Source organism: Meleagris gallopavo, chromosome 1 (assembly GCF_905368555.1).
Source record: "Meleagris gallopavo chromosome 1, MGAL_WU_HG_1.1, whole genome shotgun sequence".
In the NCBI taxonomy this organism is placed as follows: Eukaryota; Metazoa; Chordata; class Aves; order Galliformes; family Phasianidae; genus Meleagris; species Meleagris gallopavo.
The window spans coordinates 108,910,603-108,928,876 of record NC_139404.1 but is presented as its reverse complement, the minus strand read 5'-3'; the positions used below and the strand labels follow the sequence as shown (position 1 = coordinate 108,928,876).

General features: G+C 41.3%; 1 protein-coding gene across 1 annotated transcript in view; it reads right to left on the bottom strand.

Annotated features, from left to right (window-relative positions):
- Window positions 1-300: 300 nt before the first annotated feature.
- Window positions 301-18,274, bottom strand: part of LOC146545560 (uncharacterized) — a 138,471-nt gene continuing 120,497 nt past the window's right edge. The window contains exons 7-8 of the mRNA XM_085222968.1: window positions 5,825-6,686; window positions 301-5,618 (exon numbers count right to left, since the gene is read on the bottom strand). The gene's annotated coding sequence lies outside the window, so the exon portion shown is untranslated. The remainder of the gene's footprint in view (window positions 5,619-5,824; window positions 6,687-18,274) is intronic.

The window sequence follows — 18,274 nt, the reverse complement described above, 5'->3', positions numbered from 1 at the left end:
TATTTAAAGTATAAGGAAAAGAGCCCATCAAAAAATACAAAACATAGAACTGAAAATGGACATGCATTCTGTTGAGGGAAGAAAGGGCTTACATTTCATATGCTCCCTATTTTCAATATGAAGAAAGCATCCTGAATAACCAGAAATATCTGTTGTTTGAGAGTGTTCGTAATTCAGCATTTTGACATTGAGAACAGCCGATGATTGTTGGCAGATTGTGTTACTTATTGTTTGAAAGTTTTTATCTGGAAGTTGGAATTTCGTAAGGAAAAATATGACAAAACACACATTGATAGAAAATTCGACTTTTTCCAAAACAAGATTTTAATTTTCACAATGAATTGTTGAATAGTTATTATCAAATTTATTTTGGGAAAATTATTCCATAATGAAACACTATCATGTGACAATATGTATGATAACATATATTGTGACAAATTATTGTGCATATTCTAAGCACCTCAGATTTTAGTCCCTTTGAAAGTAGTTGTATTTACAATTTCTGTATTACATAGTTGGAGGCAAAAACTTGCTAACGAAACCCTTTTTTTTTTTCCCCCAAAAAAACCCTACGCATATACTTTTGACTTTTTATACTGAATTGCCTATGTGGTAGAACTGCAGTGATTTATGTCAACGGAAAAATTGCTCCATAAAAATGTGTTTGGCACCTTATCACATTTATTGAATTGTATGAAAAACGTTCAGATTGAAATAAAACCTCTCAAAATATGATATATGTATCCTGAAAGAGATAAATGATTAAACTAAATCATAGAACTATGAAAATCATCTTTGAATTTCATCACGTAGTGATGGTATTTGCAGTGCTTTCTTCTTAATGTAGGAAAACCAGAGAATTGCTCAGGTTGGAAAAGACCTTCAAGATCATCAGGTCCAGCCGCAAAGATCATCAAGTCAACAGTAAAAAGCAAGACATTTCCCGAAAGACTTATTTCTGCCTATTGGTCATACCCTACTGCCATGAAGGAAATAGAAATAAGGGTGTAATTCCAACCCACTATGAATGTATCTTAAAGAGGAAAACAACAGAAAAAAGAACAATTATATCTTCTTTTAATTGTTTGTTTAAAGAATATTTAATGTTTTGATGTTTTCTCATTCACTATTTCATCTTTGCAAGGGTTTTACAAACTATAAAGAAGTTGAGGAATACAGCTGAAGTCATAGTTTCTCTATCTTTTATTTTCTGAAATATTTAAAATTGGTAAGAACTAAGCTTCTGTTTTATCAAAGTTCTGATTAAAACAAAACAAAACAGGATTTTAATGTAGAATTCTAAAAAGAACTCTAATAATTGTGGTATTTTCTCTTGTTGGTTAGAAAAACATCTACTTTAAAGAGCAAAAACAAAAACAGCTGCTGGAAGCTGTTCTGCATTTGTAGTTTAAATACATTTTTCTTCACAGGTTACCAATTCATTCTTTTTTTTGGAAGCTCCAATTCTTTAAACACTTAAACTGGTAATGTCAATAATTTCAGAATCAGGGTTTTAAATGTTTCTGAAAAAGAATTAATGGTTGAGTCTGACCTGCAAGCAGAAACATGAGTGTGCAAAATCCAGAATCAAATACTACATTCTTTTGTGATTGTAAATCGAATTTGGGTTCCACAAATTTGACTAAAATTAAGGTCTCAGTTAGTTATTTTGGTTCAGTTAGTACTATTAACCATTTTTTAAAGAGGAATTTTAATTTTTTGGAGGATTTTAATTTTTTTTTTTTTACAAGGCTGAACAAAATAAAAATAATGCATAAAAATAGGTAAAATCACTTCACTTCTCGTAACTCCATTCTGTAATGGAAATTCTTATAGCAAACCTTCCACTATAGATAAGAAATAAATTTCAGTGCCATATTTTTACAGAATTTTCATAGATGTCACTGTAGTTATAATTGTTAAAAAGAACTACTACAGAAGAAAGAACCCATCCAAAGCACAGTAACAGATTAACAATATTAACAACAATTAACAAATACCTACATGATGAAAAAAAAAATAATCTGATGTGGCAAGCCAATCCCAAACCTGATTTGTATTTAAAAAAGAAGAAAGTACATTTATTACACATTCAATCAAATGTCAGGCATCTATTCTCCATGGGGTTTGTTGCATGGGCTGCTTTTGCATTTTCAGCTTCTTAAAATACAACTTGTTTCGCATCTTTTAAGGAGGGTGGTTCTTTTATTCATCAGCCAGCCTTCCAGATCTCCTTCACATTTTTGGATTGTTGGTTTATTTTTGGCTTACTTTTTTTTCTTCTGTTTTTATTAAGTTTCTGCTAGTTCTGAGGCTTTTGGTCTTATGGGCAAGAAAGTGTTGAAATAGTTCTGGAGTGTTTCTAAACTAATTTCTCTAAACCTGAGTGAAGCTCTGCTGCTTTTGAGAAGAAGAGTAATAGCACTCTCCTGCTTTCAGTCCCCAGTTGCCCAGGTTCTCAGATCTCTGACTCCAGAAGGCAGTGGCCATTTTCCATCAGCATGGCCAGCACTGTTGGCATTTGGCTTAATTAATCCATCAACATTTCATGCTGTTGCATTTGTGTTATCAGCCTGGTACAAACAGTCTCATCTGCACCTTTCCTTTCACCCTGGAATGTAACCAGAATTTTCTTTTTTTCTTTTTAAATTGAAAATGGCTCAAGGTTCTTCCTGACTTTTCTTTTTATCTCATCAGCGATGCCACTGCTTTTATATTAATAACAGCCTTTGGGAAGTGTTTTGTCTGCACTGGCAGCAGAACTGCTATTTCTTACTCAGTTTGGTGTCTGCAATAACAGTACTTTTCTGAAGTGCAAAAGATGTCTATAAAAATCAAACCCATTTCCCTGCTTAAAACCAGACACAGTGCAGCAACTCATTGCTGCTTCCAGCTAGCATTATGTTTTCCATCCTTTTGTTGAAGCTCTGCCTACAGTGATTGTCAGCCATCAGCGAAGGTGAAGGCCACTCACTGAAGAGGCAAGAATAATGCGCTTCATCAAAGAGTGTGTTATGCTTGTTTGACTTGGATGTTTACTGATTTCTTGGGCAAGACCTTCAGCTCCCAACAATGTCCTGTGGTGCCACAGCATCAGTGTAGATGGGAAACATCCTTGAAGGCAATGCTGTGGGAAAGTGGAGGGGGGAAGAGCGATTTGTTATTGCTTCAGAGTGCTTAACTTCTTCCTTTCAGATGGACAGTGCCAGTGAAGCTGCTTTCATGTACATGCCCCCACGTGGTCTGTACAGCTCTTGAGACAACACTCGAAATCCCTGACTTTCCTAGACAGAATTCATGTCATATAGTCACTTCTGTTGGAAAAGATCTATGAGATCATCAAGTCCAACCAGCACCTAACACTGCAAACCCCCCACTAAGCCATGTCTCTATGCACATGTCCACACATCTCTTAAGTACCTCCAGGAATGGGGACTTCACTTCTTCCCTGGGCAGCCCACTCCAGTGCTTGACCACCATGTGTGTAAAGAAATTCTTCCTAATATACTTTATAGACATCCCCTATTGCCACTTGATGCCATTTCATTGCACCCTATTGCTTGCCACCTGATAAATAAGTATTAACAGAGTGATTTAAAAAGGAGGAAGCTCCTGTTAGTGCATACATGTGCAGAATTTACACAGACTACATGGTGCTTTTGCAGATTGATTTTGTACGTGTAAGACCACAGTGGTTTCCACTGAAGCATGGAGGTCCTGGCCAGCCATGTGTCAGTGTTAGCGGGTCCCCAAGCATCTCCAGTCCTTCCCAACCCAGTGCTTGACCTGAGAACCCATTGCCTGCCAGGTCCTTCTCACACCCCTCTCACTCATGGACCTCTTCTCCCAGTACTGTCCCTCCTGACCCCCCCAGCTGGCCAGGAGCTACTTTTGTGTATGTACTCCTCCAAGCAGTCAAGTGATAATCTGTATAGATAGTTTGTTTTATACCCCCACCAGTCTTGTGTTTTTTTTCACGAGTCCTGCATCACCTCTTGTGTTTCACCTTACCTGGCAAGACTGTTTTTCCCCATGAGATGTAACTCTCCCTGCAGGCCAGTTACGTAAGGTATTGCTGATTGGTGTTTATCCAGCCCTGCATCTCCATCCCCCGTAGAGAGCACATTGTGTATCCTACTGGCAGCAAACAAAAGCAACTTCCTATACAAAATACACAAGCCCTGCTTCTGTGCTTGCATGTTTAGGCAAACACCCATCTGCCTTTTGGGACACAAAGGAAGAACACAGTCCGTGCCCACTTTCCTGGTGACACATAGCTCTGAATGGCAGAAAAAAGGAAAGAGTGTTCCTAATAAGGAGAAAAAAGCCTGCTACGCTTGTGTGCGCCTTGTATACACCTGTCCCACTTCATCCAGTCACACCATTTTAGATGCAAACAGCTCTTGCAGCCAGCAGTGTCACAGTCAACTCAGAGGCAAACACATTTGTTTTGCCTTTACAGCAGAGGAGCTCCCTCTTTCTCAGGAGACTCCTTAGGTTTCAGCTGTGGAGTTGGAGTAACACTGTCTCTAAAAGGGGGAAAAACAAACAAAAAATCCCACCTCTCAAAGCCCAGGTTCTGGCTGATAGGAGTTTTTCACACTCCCCCTGTTGTGGGCAAGGTGTAGGTGTTCTTGCAGGGAAAGAAAGTTCTTTTTCTCTTTGTGCCTGAATAATTTGTTTCTTCCCCTCTTCCACCACACCTGTTCATAAGCTGTATTCTATGTAGCTGCAGTTTGTTCCTTACAGGCTCCAACTCCAGTAATAGAACCCAACCTGCAGCTATCAGACTCTGACCATTGGGTTGGCCTGGGCTGGAGGCTGTTCTGCAAGCTGCCATGACTCAGCGCTGGAGGCCATTGTGAGGCCACCAGCCTCAGAGCAGCTTAGCTACATCCTCTGGCTAAAGGCATCCCTGATGTCTGCCCCTGCATCAGCTTCTGGCTTATCAAGCTGACCTGATAAATCCTGGGTAGAGAGTTTTCTGCTGCTTCCTTCAATTTATGGCCAGCAGCATAAATAAAGTGGTTTCTGAGCTCGGTGAAAGGGGTGATGGGAATGGGAGAATTCTGAGTGGCGTGGCAGCATTTGCTCAGTGTCATAGCAAGTGAAGGTCCAGTCCTGAGGCTGGCTGGCTAGTGGATTGCCTTGGGGGAGGGAAGGAAGAAATGGCCCAGGCTGGTTGGAGAGGGGCTTGTTTGTACTCAAATGTGATTGCTAAGTGAGCTTAAGTTGGGTTGTGCTTGGGAAAGCTTTAAGCACAGGAGGGAAGGCCAGGGCTGGCAAGGATGAGTGTAAAGGAAATAATTAATCTTTGATGAACGTGTGAGTGGGAGGCATAAGGGGCTGGCTGAGGACGGATGGAGCAATACCGGAGAGGGAGAGGTTGGGAACTGAATGAAATAGCAAAAGAGTTGCATGGTGTAAAAAGCAAAGCAAAACAAAACAAACAAAATCAAACCTTCCCTTGCTATTGCTGCAGATTGCTCCATTCTTTCCCTGCTCTTTCAAACTATAACACTCCCTGTATCAGCTCTTCACATACCTTCCAGTTTCAACTCTGCAGCAATATTTCCCAGAATGTGAGGAGCAACCCTCCAGAGGAAGAAGGGAAGAGCCTATGGAGGGAACAAGAGATGCACAAAGTGTATGAATGGCTTCTGCTTCTCCAATCAGACTCCTTGTCCCTGAAACCAGGGACAAGGAGAATTCCCAACCACTCCCTTTTATTTGTTAGCTAAATCTGAATGCCCAACAAATCATATAGATGGTTTTAATATAGGCAGCTAGGGACTCTTATGGCCAGCCTAGCCAGTACACCTACCCACAGCCTGTGCTGTGCTGAAGACAATCTGACAATGAACTGCAAGTGCTGGGGGGTGTTGTGGTTCCTCAAGCACGGATCTGTCAGTAGGGCTTTGTCCCTCTCCATCTGTAGTCCTCAGCAACTCTGCGTCAGGACATCTTCTGAAGGTGACATTGGTTGCCCCAGATGCTCCCAAAGTCTCATTTTCAAATTGCAGTCCCCTCTCCAGCCCAAGTTACAAGTCCAGTCATTAGATCAATAACTTCTTCCTTTTCCTACCTTTACATTACAAATGTCTTTCATGTGTCTTTACGAAGAGAGTGCGGGACTGCTAAATTTCTGCACTGCACTGTGAAGCTGTCTTCCTCCCCTGAGAAAAGTGGGAGCTGTTAAACACATCAAAGGTATAAGTTCCCGTTACTGTCAGGAGTGAGATCTGTGTCCTTTTACACTAGCACTTATTGCTTAAGACACAGAAAGAATTATGGTTTACATTTTTCCCAGTTGTCTCCTATATTTGTATAGTGTCAGATCTGATGAGTTTTTAGTCGACCTGTTTTTCCACTTCCTTTTTTTTACCCCCTCTTCTTTAAACTCTTCAATCTTGATACTGTGAGACATTCGGAAGCTTCTGAGGGTCCACATACTTCCAGGATCATCCTCTGCACCTACCTCTGCCCAAATCCTACCAGGCTTCCTCAGCCCTTCCATACATGGCAGTCTCCAGCCATAAAGCCCCATGGTGCCATGGCTCCTCAAGAGCAGCAGGACCAGCAGATCAGGACCAGCAGATCAGGACCAGCAGATCAGGACCAGCAGCAGCCACTTCTGCTTCACCATGTATTGCAGAGGAAGATGTGATGCTTCACACAACTGAAATCTGCAGGGTGAAGAAAAAAAACAACAACATAACTGCAAAAGCACTGCTGGGAACAAACCCAGAATAGGAATCAACTAGCTCTATTCCATTACAGAATTTCTTTTTTAAATACTCGTAAAATTTCCACAGAACCATGTGTGATCTCCCACCTGCTAATTACAGACTTCTTACGTGGGTGGGATGCAGATTTCAGTTATATCAGCGCTAATCTGGAGCAACTGTATTGATGAGCTTACAGCAAAGGTTGATCTGCTTTCTTTTTCTTTTTTTCCGTCCAACTTAAATGCCATTTTAGAGGGACAATTTCATTGCAGATTTAGGATATTTTCAATGCTTTTGAAGGAATACTGACTACCCACTGCAGATAAATGAAATCTAGGAGCTGAACTGCAAAATGATCTGTCAGATTAGCAAAGAGGATTCTCTGATATTTGCCTCAAGTCACAGGTGAGCTGCTAACACAGTGAGAGCTTGGAGTTGTGAAGTGTGGTAACACCTCCAGGATCAGCTCACCCAAGGTTAGCCCTGATGTCCATCATCTGGTGGGGATCCTTCCATTTGACAGGGATGCACAGAGATAGTTTATCATCCAGTGGATGAAGAATGATTTAAACAAGTGAATTTTTAGAAGGTCTCGAATGTCTGTTTTATGACCTGATGTAGTTAACCACCCTTGCAATGTAACTAGTGGATGCTTAAGCCACCCATGAGTTACTTTCATATTCAAGTTCAACTCAATGATGAAATAACAGTTTTCAAAATCATTAAATTGAAAAGCAGAAGGTTTTTTTATTGGTAAAATATGATTTATTCATATTTTTGTCAGCTGATCCTGGTATTTCACTAAACCACGTTGTCATCTGAAATAACTGGCCAGAACAACTATCTTCTGTTCTTATCTCCTCTTGCATTTTTATGCAAAGGATTCAAAGGACATCACTAGTTATTTGCAATAACCTGTCAGTGAATTAATTCTTTAGAAGGAGATCTTGTCATCTTTTTTGTACAGCTTGAGACAGAATTGAATTTTTGGTTTAGAAGAGTGTTTATAGCTATCCAAACTCCATGATTGAGTGGGTGACAAGACCTCACCATAGTCATGGAAAGTTTGGATATAGATCAGGGCTCTCGGTCCATCTATAACAAGCTGCCCAGAGAAGCTGTGGTGCCCCATCCCTGGAGGCGATCAAGGCCAGGTTGGATGGGGCCCTGGGCAGCCTGAGCTGGTGGTGGGCAGCCCTGCCCATGGCAGGGGGTTGAAAAAGGATGATCTTTGAGGTCCCTTTCAACCCAAACCATTCTGTAATTCTATGATTCTGTAGCAATGCTTATTTATTCTGGTAACCTAGTATGAGGGCTTTCTCCCTTTCACTAGCATCAGATACCAACAGCAGGACACCTCCAACTTATGTTTAGGTATCTGAGACATCCTCCTTTCTATGTGCCTTGCATTTGCAGAAATGCATATTCAATTTTCTGGTCTTGTTCATGGGTAGTACCACTGACTTTAGGTATCTCAGTACCCAGAGATAAACTTAGGATCACCCACACACACCACACACACACACACAAAACAAAACAAAACAAAAAAAAGAAAATATCTGATTTTCTATGTACAACAGGCTATATTTTCTTGAATTTCTTTGTGCGGAAACTAAATACTTAGTTTCAAAAAGGAGGTGAGGGTAGAGATATTCTCCAAGCTCTGAAACAAGGGCTGCAAGCAGTTGCAAGGGTTATGATAAACCTGAGAGGTGGCAAGAACACCTCTTTGGTGTGACATCCAGAGGGAGGGATATTGCCAGAGTGCATTTGCCAGGGTGACACTGAACATTGAGCTTGGCCTATCAAGATTCTTGTGGATTCACTGCCATGGGAGGGGCATATAGTTGAAACTAATGTGCTGCTGTTGCATTTGGGAGAGCCCAGATATCAAGGAGAATTGTTTGGAATCCTTCATAGGGAAACCTGCATTTTAGATTTGGAAAGTAACTGGTAGAAAAGCTCTTGTCCTCTCCTGCCACCCAGCACCCACGTGCATCCCACACATCCTTGTGGTCTCTGAGCAACAGAAACATTTGTGTTCAAATGTAAAAATGTGTTTCAAGCTTTAAATCTGTGGAAGCATTTGGTTAATCATGTGCAATCTTCAGCAATTTAGTTTAAATATATCCCATGAAGATTTTCTTTGGAGTCTTTCACTTGGACTGCCATATTACCAAGCCTTTTAATACTTTGACTAAAACTAAAAGGACGGCCTTTTCCTTGTTTTCTTCTTTTTTACAGAAAAATCTAGAGGTATGTTTTCTTCTTGAAAGTTATTCCTTGGCTTTTAACTCTACATTTGTTGAAATTCCTTAGAAAAGAGTCTGCCTGCCTGCAATGTGATTTGTGCTGAGAAGAATGTTAAAGAATTACAGATGACTCCTGGTAACATACCTGCATAACATTACAATCAGGTTAATTGCTTACATTTCACTGGATGTTATGGATTGCTGCAGAGCTTAGGGCTTCAGCAGATACTGGTACAGCAGGAGGGGGGTTTATTGATAGTTAAATAGCAGTAGAAGTTGTCTGTACTCAGGAGGGACCTCTTTGAGGGAGGACAGAACATTTCTCAAAGCTTCATATTTTCCCAAAGGGATTTTTCTAGCAGAACATGCCTGCTGTTCAAAGGAAATATTCACTGTATGAGCAAATGAATGAAAAAGTTCAGTTTACAATAGACACCCTATTAAACTTTAAGGGGGCTGAAGTGAAGGAGCCCAGCTCCATGTGTTTTTGGAAAGCTAATAAAAACCAGAAAATTATCTGTAGTTCTTTGCAAGGCAGCATACATAGAGCTGGCTGCTGCAAAACCTGCAAAGGGGAGCAGGATGGAGGCACTGAAAGCACATAAGCAGCAAGTGATACAGCAAAAATCCATAATAGTGAATCTTTACAGATTTAATTGACAAATCTAAATGCCAGTTTGCAATACTGTCTCTCTCTCTCCCACTCATTTTCTTTTCAAGTGAGATCGCAAGTGGTTCACAAACCAGGGAATGGGAGTGCTGTGTATGTGTGTGGAGAGAAGGTTGGTACTATCAAAGCTCTTTGTGAACAGCGGGCTCAGGGCCAGGTGGTAGCCTCCTGTTTCTACCCTGGTGTGGCCATTTGGTGGGGAAGGGAATCTGTTCCTCAGGTCCCATTTCCATTTCTCCCAACAAACCCACCAGCTTTGTGGTGGGTGCTTGGGGAAAATAAGGAAAATGCCCTCAGCTGGGCTTAGGGGGCTGTTTTGGAGCTTCCTCTCAGCCTTCGTGTCTGCTCAAATTTGCATATGGAGAAGGGTGACTTTGACTTTCTTTGCCTGATTTGTCAGCACCATAGATATTCCAATAATGAAGACTCGTGTTAATTACACAAGACATGTTGAGTGGTTTATTGTACCATAATTGCTGCTCTTGCAGGACAGCCACCCACTCAACTGTGAGTAGAGGCTCCAGGCTTCTCTCAAAACATCTGAGTTTTGATTTATCATCTGATTTATCATCTGATTTTTGCACTATTTCTTAGTGCAGATCAAGAGGGATCAAGTCAGCTTTCCCTGCCCTGCCCCAAACTCATCCTGATTCTGTTACGGACTGCAGAAAACAGTAAAGAAGCTCATGAACACAAAATTGAAGATTGCAATCAGGAAGGGGCCAGCTCTCCTAATGAGGCTTAATTTAACCAGTGATAATAGGCTGATAAAACTAGAGGAAATAGGTCAGCTAAAAAACCTGGTACTACTGTAATTTTTCCCTTCTAAAATGGATTTCCTTCCAAAAGGGCTGGTTCAGCAATGGTCCTCTGAAGCCCTGCAGCTAATTTGTGAGCAGTGGATGACAGTTAGGGCTGAAGACAAGTCATTTGACAGATCCACAGTAAGATGGACTCACACAGCAGAGTTTAATGAGGAAACATCTGAGCTGGCTCAGCAATCAACAGGGTCAGTACCTAACACTCACAAGCTGGTTAACCCTTCCTTGGTGCCATGATTACATATTTACCTTAAACTTGAAATTAGTCGGGAGAAGGGATGTTCTCTGGTCCCAGTGAGTTTTTTGTCTGATGCCACCTCCTTCCTTAAGTAAAAGCGCTTGCACAATGAACTGGAGCAGGGCACTGGGCAGATATAAAATGAAGCGTCTGTTTGGGTTCCTCTTGAGTTGGTTGCTTCTCCAACTGTTTTCACACACGGGTGCATGTCAACTCAAAAAAAAGGGGAGTGTGAATGAGGGAGAGTTGCTGGGGAATGGTAGAACTGCTTCATTAATGACAGTGCTAGCCTTATGTAGGTAGAAGGCAATGCCGAAATTGTGAGAAAGGACTTCTCGCCTCAGCCCCAGTGCTGTAAAGCATGGTGATGTACAGACGTAGCTGTACACTTTCCAAGATGTGATCCTGGCAACTTCACATGGATGTGCATTATATCTCTCTTGGAGAAAGATCTACGCATCAGATCACTTAAAGCTCTGTTACTGCTTCAAAATTAATGGCCACTCTCGCGTCTGATCTCAGGTAATGCTGAGTTATAAGTTCACATAAATGGTTCTCTTGACATGTTTCCATGACGTAGAGCTGTTGATGTACAGATTTTTATACAATGTAAGGATTGTATTAAAAGAAGGATTTTCTCTGAGTTCAGATACCGCTTTCCAAGTACCTAGAGAGTCTGCATCATCACAGAGTATAGCCAAGGATGAGATATCATACTAATTATTTAATATATGAGCCAATAAAGACTTCATCAGACCATCCCCAATAAATACTTGTACTGTTAAGATGGAGAGGAGAAATAAGAGCCTGGTTAAAGGAAGAGATACATTTTCTCACTAATTAAGGAATCCTGGGCAAAGGAAAAAATCTGAATAAATCTCCAAAGATGGATCTCAGCTGTGCATGGAAAACAGAGTCCTCAAAACCGAGAATTCATGTAGTACAGATAGGATGAAAACTCATCAGTTTTCATAAAAGAGGTCTTCATCTAGAAAGACCAGGAAAGAAAAGCTCTTAAAACCTAGATCTGTGCCTGTGCTTTTCGGTGTCTTTGTGTCATGGGTCTGCCTAAGCTTTGATACTTTCCTTCAGCACTTTATATTTCATCAGCATTGCATTGCTCCAATGTATCCAATGATAAGGAGTTGGCCTTCTTTAAGCAGGGTGCTTGCTTTCTTTGAGGAAGAAGGGTCTCGCATTGACCACTCTTGTAAGAAAGCTCGTCTAGTGGATAACAAAGGGATGGGCAAGATCTCAACGGGTTCCAAAGGATGATTTGATGTGCAGCCTCCAGCATGCCAAGATGCTTATGTCCTGGCAAGTTACGTGCCAACACTGGCTGAGATGCTGAATCACAGCAGCTAATACAGTGTAAGAAATGCCCTTCTCATCAGGTATCATCAAAACAAGGAGCTTAGCAATCGAAGACTTAAGAAAAGACAATGTCTTTGAAAAGGAGAACCTGATCCAAGTCACTCTACACATTGGATGGCCAGACAAAAGGATCTCCTAGTTATTTTGTCAGGTTAATTCCCTCCAAGAGGCTACAGACTAAAGTGTGCAGCAGTAGCAACAGATGCTTAGATACCATGGTGATGGGTGCTATAGAAAACCTTGCATAGCTATGGAAACCACAGTTGCATTTATCCATCAGAACTGAATCGCTGGCAGCCCATGTCTATCCTACATGCTCTGGAAGATCATGAAAAAAGTACTTGTACACAGCATTAAATTTCACAGCTTTCTTTTTACTTGGCAACACACACTTATCTCTATTTGATAATAATAATGGTACATGTATTTTTAGACTAACATTATGTGATGGCAATTCTACTCTTGTCCAATGTAATACAGGCTGGAAAGAAACCTTTACAAAGAAGAACTGAGGAAATCAAATTAGATTTAACCTGGTGGCAGATGGGCAGAATTTATCTCTGAGTTTAAATAAACATTTTTTCATTAAAAAATAATATTTAAAATAAAAACAAAACAACAACAACCAACCATCTGGGTTACTCAGCCCTCACTTTTCATGTTCAAAGAGTCTTCTTAATTGTCTCATTTTTCTGTGCTGAGCTTAAGAACATAATATGCACTATATCTGTCATGTCTTTGTAACCCAGGGGAATGAGAACAAGACTAAGAGCAAGGCATTTGGAGCCCCCCTCATGGATCTGATAATGGATGTATCATCAGGGACAACTGACATTCCTTCTCTGCTCTGCTTTCTCATTGCCAAAATTAAAGGGATAACAAGAAGCTGAAGATACCTGTATTAGAAGAAAAGTTGAATGGAGATGATAAAGTTACTTTTCACCAGCAGTAACTAGGTGCACTCAAAGCTGTGAGTAAATCTGAAACAAAGACTGTTAGTATCACAGCACCTTTTGCTTTAACCTGTCCTATTTTCACGCAGGCCAGCAGGTCAGGCTGCATTCCCAGGGAGTCAAGAAGGCGGAGCTGGTGGCAGCATCCTCTTGGCTGGACAAATATGCTCCAAAAACACCAAGTCCACCAGCAGAGGAAAGCATGACTGACCATGCTGGTTCCAAGTGAAATCTGTGGTTAACTTTCTGTAGATTTGGGCAGACTCTTTTCTGACCTGTAGGCTTTCTGGGTTAGCAGAGTGTCGCCAGAAAATACTTTTCCCTCTCTTCTTCTTGTGCCATCAGGTTTGAAGCTCACCTCAGAAGCAGAGTCATTCAAAGTGGAAACCTTAGGCACAGCAGAGAAATACACAGAGGTGTTGACTCTTTGTATAGGTACTCCAAAAAAACTGAGAATTTCTACATGCCTTTGTTAACTATTTATCTGGAAATTAACTTTGATCTGAAGTTCAGTAAGTATATATATTTTTTGAAAGAAATCTAGGACAGGTAACAAGAATTACAAAGGTTTACAAAGACGTGGATAACAAACAAATAAAAGGAAATTGCATTTCATTTTCTTCCAAGGAGATCAAACTCATGGGGCCTTCCTGGCAAAGTATGCTAACCTTTATTTGCACTGCGTTTCTTTGGTGCCTCCTACAGTTTTCTTCCAAATTTAAACTTTCTTGCCCCCTCCCCAAAGGCTGTTAATCCCTAAGTTAATTTAAGAGGTGATTTCAACACCTCACAGAGAATTGACAGCTCTCTTCATAAATGGCATTAGCACTTCAGTTCACCTAGAGTTCTCTGAAGAATCTGGCTGGACAATTAGCAAAACATTCATATGGCAAGGAGCAAAGCTTCTCCTTTCTCCATCTTGCCAACTTCTGACAAACCAGCAGGTCTCATCAGGAGGCTGCTTGGTACTTAAAGTTCATTACCTCTCAACAAATGGAAACATCTCTTGTTCCAGGCATGTGAGAGAGATTCACAGGAATCTTATTTCTGGCTCCTGACTGAGACCAAGTGTAGGAATAATGGGGTTGAGCCCACTGCACCTCAACCCCTGGCATCAAAGGATGCTATGACAATGAGAATGGCAGAAAAAGAGAAGAGTTCTAACTCTTTCTTTATATTTTTGTTTGAAAAACGATCATCGTCCAAGTCAGTTCCTGAGGGTGAGGAATAATATATTTCTTTTGATAAACTCTGAGGTTACTGCTTCCAAACTTAGTCCCTCATAGCAATTTAACTCAGAATCTACCATGGCTTCTGACAGAGGTAGAAAAAAAATACTAAAATTAAATGGCACAGCTACCTATTCATCTTTGTTGGGGAAAATCTTCAGTTATAGGCTGGAGCTCTGGAGATCATGTGTCTTTCACAGCTTGAAACCCTGGCAAAAAGGAACTTCAGGAATTTCAGCTATTCCACATGACACTAGGCTTGCCTTGTTACTTCCTTCAGAATAACCTGCTCTCTGAAAGAAAAACTTGAAGGAGCGTGGCACTTGCACAGAGAGGACTTTTTGCAGCTGAGAGTTGCTCCTTGCTTACAGCACAATGCACAGTGCCTTTTTCCAGCCAAGCAGGACAGCACACAGTTTGCAGGAGAAATGGAATTGCCTAGCATGACTGTTTTTGCTGGGAAAACAGCATACCCATGATCTTCCCTACTTTTATTCTCTTCACAGATACATCTGCCTCCACCATAGTGGCTACTCTGGTCCAAATCCAAAAGGCTTGGCTGCAACGTGGACAGAAAATGTATCACAGCTTGAAGCATTTCATTTTGCTGCTTCCCCCCGCACACACCAGAGACCCATCTGAGAGGGAGTGCAGCCAGAGGTGAGAAGGCCCTGGCTCAGGGCCTGTGGCTGTTTTCTCCTGGAAAGTTCAGAAATTCACCTGCCAAGCAGCAGTCAAGGAAGATGCCCATTGGGAGCTGCCTGCTGGACCATGTGGATGTGGCCATGCCACAGGCCCAAGCCAGCTCAATGTGGAGGCTCACACCTGTCTCTGCACGGTGCAGCCAGGTGCCATCTCAAAGCTGCCAATATGGGCAAATCCACACTTATCCCTCTCTCCTTGACGTTTCCAACATAGGACTGATGGAGACAAAGGGCTAGGTGGTGCCACTGGGGAACATGGCATTCCAATGGACACAGGTTGGTTTTGGTTCAGGTCCCACCCACAGGCTGCTGCTTTCCAGCTCAGCCATCCCAGTCTGGCTTTCTGGACTGGAAAGGTTAAAGTCAGGCTGGTCGAGGCTCTGAGCAACCTGACGTAGCTGTAGGTGTCTCTGTTCACTGCAGGGGAGCTGGACTAGATGGCATTTAAAGGTCCCTTCCAACTCATTATGACATATTCTCTTTGGTGATTTCAGTAATCCATTGAGGACCTTAGAGAGACCAGAACCTGTAGGCTGACATCTGAGAATTTCTGCACGCTGCTCTCTGCAGCACCTCACTTTTTCAGTCAGTGGCTGAGCACTCACACAGGCTGTGATGCACTAGGTCCTTTCTCATAGCAGTTTTCAAAACACAGTGTTGGGATATTTCAGCTGAAAATGGCCTTTCCTCCTTCTCCTTAAGGTTTTCTTTGTCTTCATGGAAAGATATTCTATTGCCAGTCCCATCTCTGGGGGAATGGAGATACTTATTTCACCAAGGTGTAAAACAAGAGCTGTTGAGGTTTTATTGGATTCTTTACCGAGCACTCAATAATTTGTCTTGGATATGGCTATTATCAGAACTGAGCTGTTCCCTGTGTCTAGGAAGGTGCCTGGGTAAATATAACACAGCAGAAAAACAAGCTCTCAAGTAAGAAAGAGATGCTTGACCCCAGGGTAAGGCTGGTTCAAGGATTCTAAAACTAGAAAAGCTTCATCCTCAGTCCTTGCCCTTCCCTTCTTCTTCCAAACACCCAGAAGGATTTCTCAGCCTTCTGGTTTTGAAATGGAAGGCACATGTCCAAAAACATGTGTCCAGGTGTAAGATGAGTGAAGTTTCATATGGAGGTGACTTCATATGGACACGAACATCTCAGCTTTTGTTATCTAGGTTCCCTCTAAGCCAGTGGAGGCTCCTCCAGAGAGTGAAGGAAATACAACCCAGCCCTGATGCATAGGTTATGTGGGGCTCAGAGATGTTTCCCCCATACCACCAAAGACATATGGGGCTGAACATGGAGTTTTTCTGTGATACTCATCAGTACAGCACAGAGAGCTTTTCTTCCTTTTTCTTCCCACTAGTTCCTCTGTTATACATAAGCCAAATGAATTCCTGTATGACCTGATGGTTTGAACTAATTTTGAAAACTACATTTTTAACGATGCTCCTTCAGTCACAGGCCTTTGTGTTTTAGGAAATGTCATTTGCTTCAGTCTTGCCACATTCATCTGTTGTTACCTAAAATACTGAATTGATTGATTTTTTCTTTTTTTTTCAGTAAGAGGAACAAAAAGTTACATCCTGTCAAGGTTTTGAGAAGGTAAGGTCCATAACTAGGACTAGATTTTTAGGGGTAACTAAGTCTTGATTTGCTCTGTGTTACAAAGCTTCAGTGATCTAGTCACTTTCCAAAAGTGATACACACCTGCAGCAACAATCTCAGGGAAAATCACTTCTGCTTTCCACAGCTGAGTTGAGCATTTCTGAGCTATTTCTAGAATCCTGGGTTTTAATTCATCAAGACAAGCAATTACATACTTATCTCCAAATGAGGTGCAGCCCATCCAAGGCCAGTGAAACTAAATGCCTACTTTGGTTCTTTGCTGAGCCAATGTCAGGGCACAACTATAGCTCCCATGTCAACAGTCAAAGCAAGCATGGCCTGCCCGTCTCAAGTAACAATTATCTAAAAGTGCCTTTTAGTCTGCTGTAAGAAAAATTTAACAGTAAAACTATTCTCTCCTTTAAAAAGAACCAACATACAAAATACACATTTTTGAAAGAATGCTGGATAACCCTGTGAGCCTCTTATAGTCAAATTTCCTCCTCTTGCACTGTTTGGAGTCTTAATTGCCTCTTTGGGGAGGTTCTAGTAGCTGCAGGAAAGTACAGTCAAAATTTAGCAGTTTGGCACACGTGACTGCTCCAAATATGGGAGCAATTAGCAAAGCGTGATATGGTGAATGGTAGCATAAGCACTGGCTTCTGAACAGCGTTCAGACAAGAAATCTAAACCAGAGAGCAGAGCAGACGGAAATCCAAACAAGCCTTCCCAGAAATAAAACATATCTGCTATACTTAGACGATGAGAATTTCACATGAGAAGAGTCACCACCGTGTTCCAAATCCTCACTGACTGAACAGGCTGTGGCATGCAGTAGAAGGTCACAAAAAAGCTTGTGAGAAAGAAAGTATCCTAAATGTTCAGCATAAGTATCTTTCAAGACTTTAGGGAGAATTAAATAAACCCAGATTGGGTAAGGAGCACACCAGCTCTCAGTAGAACAAATTGTGTTCTAGGCATAAGTCATTTATTTAAGATTGAAAAGATTTGGGTATATCCAGAGGATCTAATTTCCTAGATCATTTTTGCTATATTGTGCAGAGAGTGTTGTTTTCAGCAACCTGCAGGAAGGGCATGAAGCGTGGATGGCAGTTTGAAGACTGCAGCCAAAGAAGCTAACAAGAGGAGGAGTGAAAATTGGGAAGATATGAAAAGAGCTGGTACAAATAGAGTAGAGGATAAACTCGGCAGCCAGAAAAGCAAGAGAAGATACAAGCAGCTGATCAATGAGTTAGCAAGGGATAACTAATTAGTGAGAAAACTAGAGGGCAATGAAATTAAATAATTAATTATTCAATGGAGCAAACAAACAGTAAATCAATTAAATGTACGGGGATCTACCAGATACACTGATTAGTTTATGCAGAACATGGTTAGTGAAACTATTTATTCTTTGGTATTTCAATTATTCATGGTATCTCTAGACATGGAGATTACTGCCTGTTTAAATGCAAGATCTGACCATGTGCCTTTAAAAAGGATTTATCTTGGTAGTGCAAATGAGAGGGGCAGACACTGATGGAAAAGCAGTAGGGATCACAACTGCTCTGAATGAGATGCCTTAAGAGAAGATGCTACAGAAAGATAACATGTACAGTGTCGCTTTTTTTTTTTTTTTTTTTTTTGAATACTTGGTTTGAGTTATTACAGCTGAGAATGGGAGTCGGCAATGTTAGGCTTT